Genomic DNA, 5555 nt, shown 5'->3' on the forward strand with positions numbered 1-5555 from the left:
GGGGCGAGCGCGGAGGTCGGGGGCGAGCGCGGAGTCGGGGGCGAGCGCGGGGACGGGAGCGAGCGCGGAGGTCGGGGGCGAGCGCGGAGTCGGGGGCGAGCGCGGGGACGGGAGCGAGCGCGGAGGTCGGGGGCGAGCGCGGGGTCGGGGGCGAGCGCGGCGCAGACGATGGCGGCGATGGCGCTGGCGGCGCTCTCCGTACTAATGACACTAATGGAAAAATAATGGAACTGACTTGGATGGTAAAACCAAAGACCCCGACAAGATCGCGCAATAGAAACGTTGCTTCCAAATGAAGGTGCCCACTTTTAAATTTTCGACTTAAGGTTCCTTTTACAACGACGTCGGAGACTGCATCCATCTCTAAGATGTCACTACTACTCTGAGACACTTGGAATGAACAGGCGGCTTGTGTATAATTGACCTGAGAGCATAGAGAAGAGAGCCTTCTCTGTTTCCGAACCTCATCATTGTTGCGACCCTTATAAGCTTCCCTCTGGAACACTAGATTTGACCTTAACTTTAAAAAAAAAAAAAAACTTATTCATTTATTTATTTAGAGAGAAAGAGGGAGTGGCAGGGAGAGAGAAAAGGAGAGAATGGGCACGCCAGGGCCTCCAGCCACTGCAAACGAACTCCAGATGTTAACTGTTTGAGAACTCGTCATGAACAAAAAAGTCTTCCAGATGTGAAGCTGTTCAACACGAGTGGCCTCGGGGACAGTTCCTCTGACCCTGCGAACCCTGACTCACATAAGAGAAAAGGATCACCATGTGACACACTGGCATCGCGCACTGAAAACAAGCGCAGGGAACGAGAAAGTAAATATTTAGAAGATTTAGCTGAATTACTGTCTGCCAACATCAATGCCATTGACAGCTTGAGTGTAAAACCAGATAAATGCAAGATTTTGAAGAAAACAGCCAGATGCAGCTAATGAAGAGAATGGTACAAGAGAAATCAACAACTGATGATGAGGTTCAGAAATCAGATATCTCTTCAAGTAGTCAGGGAGTTATGGAAAAGGAATCCTTAGGACCTCTTCTTGTGGAGGCTTTGGATGGATTTTTTTCTTTGTTGTGAACTGTGAAGGAAGAATTGCATTTGCATAAGAGAATGCAACGAGTTACTTGGGTTACTATCAGGTCAAGAATCTGCTACCCAAATCACTAGTAAATGGTGTTCCTTGGCTTCAAGAGGCAGCTTGCTGAAATAACCATACTTTTAACTGCAGGATGCTAATTCACCCTCCAGACCAGGTACTGAGAACCAAGAAGTCTGCCAGTGGTAGGAAGTCATGCAGTGCTTCACTGTGCTACAGCCAAAATCGGTTCAAGAAGACAGAGATTTCCAGTCATGTTTGATTTGTATTGTATGGCGATTACCTCAGCCTCCAGCTATTACAGGTGTAGAATCCTTCATGACCAAGCAAGATACTACAGATATCTCTACTGGCACCAGTTCTCTGAGAGCTGCTGGAAGAACTGGCTGGGAGGATTTAGGAAATACATCTGCACTTTTTTCCAACCTTGGGGCAGAGGGCCGTCTTATGCCACACAACTATTTCAAGTGATGACCTGTGGCACTGCTCCAGCCCATCCTATAGATTAACATTGAATGATGGGGTAATGCTTAGTGCCCACACCAAGTATAAACGGTGCTACCCTCAAAGTCCAGACATGCAACCTCACACCATGGGAATCCATATCATCGACAGGGCACACAGTGGGCTTTCTCCTCAAGATGACCCTAATTCTGGAACGTCAGTTCCCCAAATAAATCCCTCCATCAATCCTAGTATCTCTCCATCTCATGGTATGGTCTGTTCATCCATATTACCACCCTTCAACAACAACATGGTCTCTGCCAGAGAAAACTGCCAACAGGGTTCAGACCTTCACAGCAGCAGCTGTCATAGTAACTCTTAATAACCAAGGGATTTTTGGATGCTCACCTGGAATCAGATTGTAGCCAATGTTGCCTTAAACCAGGGACAGACAGATTCCCAGAGCAGTAATCCCTCATTAAACCTCAATAATTTTCCTGGAAGATACAGGAATTTGCCTAGCACAGTTCACGTCTCCAAGGAGACCGGTTACTTCTGGCTTGGCAACAAAGGCCAGAATGCCAAGCAATTCACTTCCTTCAAATAGTCCCACATGAAACTCTCTGGTTGGCATTGCAAATAGTGCCAATAATAATAATAATAATAATAATAATAATAACTGATTCTATTCAAACATCCAGGTCACATCATTGCTTCTCTGCCATTTCTCCAGTCCTCGGGCAGATGGGCTCATAGAATTCACCTAGAAGACTAAATATACAACCAGCACAAACTGGATCCAAAGAGAACCAGGAGATTTCATCTATTCTAAATGAAATGAGTCAGTCTGACAACAGCACAAGTGATGGTAAGCCTCTGGATTCAGGGATTTTGCATAACAATGACAGATTGTCAGATGGAGAAAGTAAATACTCTCAGACCAGTCACAAACTGGTGCAGCTATTGACAACAACCGCAGAGCAGCAGTTATGGCATGCTGATACAGACTTGAGGAAGCTCACCTTTCACTTCAGCATTCCAGATGAGGTTCCTGACTCAGTGCTCTTGCATAAGGACCTAGAAAAGAAAGGTAGCAAGGAAAATTGGAGTTGCTAAAATTCTGCCCTCCCAAGTCCCTCTTCAACTTAAAGAATGCATGTTACCTTCAAAGTTTTATAATTGTACTGTTTGTTTTACATGTGTACAGATTAAAATTATTGCTATATTTGAAGAAAACAACATTGCTTGCTTCTATGTAATTCCTATCATTCCCAGAAGTTGACTTTTCCAGCTACTGAATAGAATCTAACAACCTCAAAAAAAAAAAAAGATGGAGAATAACTGGATCAGGGTGTCTCACAAAAGGTGAGCTGTAAGGACAAGAGGGTATTCTCAAAGTGAAATGCTCAAGTTAAATGTGGCATCAGGTGCTAAGAGTCAAACCATGTAAACAAGTGAGAAAGAACAGATTTGTGGTTATGGGGTGGTCCTGAGATACTAGGTTGTGGGATAGATAAAATATACAGATATGGAAGCCAAAAAGAAGGCAGGAATAATGGTAGACAGCAAAACAGCTCTCCAGGTGCTAGAACCTTCTGTGAATGGAAGTGAGACCAAAAGAGGGAGGGAGGGGGTCTCTGCATGGTCATGTTTGTTTTGGACTTCAAAGGATTTGAAGATTAGATCTTTGGATTAAGAAGTGAATAAGACATGGCTGAGAATCAGCCACTGGAAGTTTAAAGGACACTTCCCCAAATCTTAGTGCCCAGTAGAAAAATATCACCACTCTTACATAGTAGTCGTATTATGATTATCATACACATATGTACATATATGTGTACATATATATGTATATATATGCATGTACATATACATACATATGCACATACACACATCTAAAGTCATGTGCTACTTAATTTTTGGACCAACATGAAGCCACACATATGATAGTGGTGCTGTAGGTTATATCTCTTAATATGTCACAACTGTCTTCATTTGTATAAATATAGTGTATGATGCTCACACAATAATACTAACAGTGCATTTGTGAGAATGGTTCCTGTTGTTGGGCAATGTGTGATTACACATTATGTATATGCATACACACATGACATATGTGTGTGTGTATATATATATATATATATATATATATGAATTAGTTAAATTTATATATAAGTAAATTTAAATTAGAATAGAAATAATTCCATCATACTGTTATGAAGACTGAGGCTCAGTGGGTTTAGGTTAGCCAAGAAGCAGAATCTAGGATTCAAACTCAGGTCTGTGTGGCTCTGGAACTGGTCTGGGTTACTATGACATCATAAATTTTCTCTATTCAGTTCTGCAGTAAGTTACTTGCTCCATCTGTGTTTTCTCTGTTCTGGCCACTCAGCTCCTCTTTTCATGGTCATCACAGAGTTTATGTGGAAAGTAAGGAAGCAATAGGGATATTCATCTCTGTCCAGCAGTAGGTTTGTCCCACTTAGAATCCTTGCATTTTTGTCTTCAAGTAAACAAACTATATTCTAGGACATTCGCCCTTGACTTTTCCTTCATCCCAGATTCTATTCAGAACAGGGATAAGTTAGTAATGACAACTGGCTTCCATCTCTTGCTGCTAATGGGGAGATAGTGAGTCAAATTGGCCCTGCTTATGAAATGAAACCTTGGAAGAGAAGCATCATTAGACCCTTGAGTGGAGAGGGTAGACAGACAAAGGAATTTATATTCAACTGATAACTGCCTATTTGGTTAGCATTCAGGCAAACTCCTGAAGTCTGCTCTCTTCTTCCTGTCATCATTAAATGAGACCAAACAGGCAACTGGGAAGTGGGAGAAAGGTAATACCATGTTTCAGTGTTAGGATAATCCCGCTCCAATGGCTCTATCTTATGCTCTGTACCACAAATGAGCATAGGTTGTTCTTCGGTCCTCATAATAATCCTGCAAAATGGGCATTTCCCTCATTTCTGCTTCTAGTTCACTGGGAGGCCCACTGAGCATTAGTGTGACTAATCTTACTCAGGGTCACAGACACATGCCTAAGTCCAAAATCATTTCCCTCTCTACCTGACAGCCATTCTTTCCCAGAGACCCTATTCACCTGTCTTGACTGTGTTTAACAGCTGACAGTACTTAGCAAGGAAATACCAGGAAGCAATCAAATTTCCTTGTGGCCTTTCTCTCGTTTGTGTCACCGACTCTAGTGCTTGGCTGCTGGGCTTAATCATCTCTTGCCAGCTGTGTAACCTTAGGGAAATTACTTGGTCCCTCTGAGCCTCATTTCCCCTATCTATATAATGGGGCTGATTTTAACTTTTATTTAAAAATCTTTTTTGTCGTTTTTATTTATTTATTTGAGAGTGTCTTGCAGAGAGAGAAAGAGGTAGATAGAGAGAGAGAGAGAATGGGCACGCCAGGGCTTCCAGGCACTGCAAACTAACTCCAGATGCGTGCGCCCCCTTGTGCATCTGGCTAACGTGGGTCCTGGGAATCGAGCTTTGAACCTGGGTCCTTAGGCTTCACAGGCTAGCACTTAACTGCTAAGCCACCTCTGCAGTCCTGATTTTAACTTTTATCTTACAAGGCTGCTGTGAAGATTAAATCATTTAAACACGTTAATCACTTAAAACTGTGTCTAGCATATTGTGTTAGCTGCTGTGGTGGTTTGATTGTAAAGTATCCCACATAGCCTCACATAGTTGTGGTTAAGCCTCATACTCAAATCCCCAGCGGGTGGCAATTTTGGAGGTGAAACGTTGCAGGAGGAGGTGTGCCACTTGGGGCAGGGGCAAGTTTCCTCTGCTGACAAGATGTAGTGTTCAACCTCTGATCTGCCATGCTTTCTCCACCATAATGAAACATCCCCAGAAACTACAGACCTGAAATAAAACCCTTTCCTTCCATAAGCTGATTCTGGTCAGGTGTTTTGTAGCAGCAGCAAGAAGGTAACTGCTACAGCTTCTATCTTTGTAGTTGCTGCTGTTGTTTTCGTGGTTAGTATCTACCT

The 5555-nt window shown here is 42.9% G+C and overlaps 1 pseudogene; it reads left to right on the forward strand.

The window, feature by feature from the left end:
- Positions 1–396: 396 nt before the first annotated feature.
- LOC101599037 lies at positions 397–2662 on the forward strand (annotated as a pseudogene).
- The last annotated feature ends 2893 nt before the right edge of the window (positions 2663–5555 follow it).

Source organism: Jaculus jaculus, chromosome 11, assembly GCF_020740685.1.
Source record: "Jaculus jaculus isolate mJacJac1 chromosome 11, mJacJac1.mat.Y.cur, whole genome shotgun sequence".
In the NCBI taxonomy this organism is placed as follows: domain Eukaryota; kingdom Metazoa; phylum Chordata; class Mammalia; order Rodentia; family Dipodidae; genus Jaculus; species Jaculus jaculus.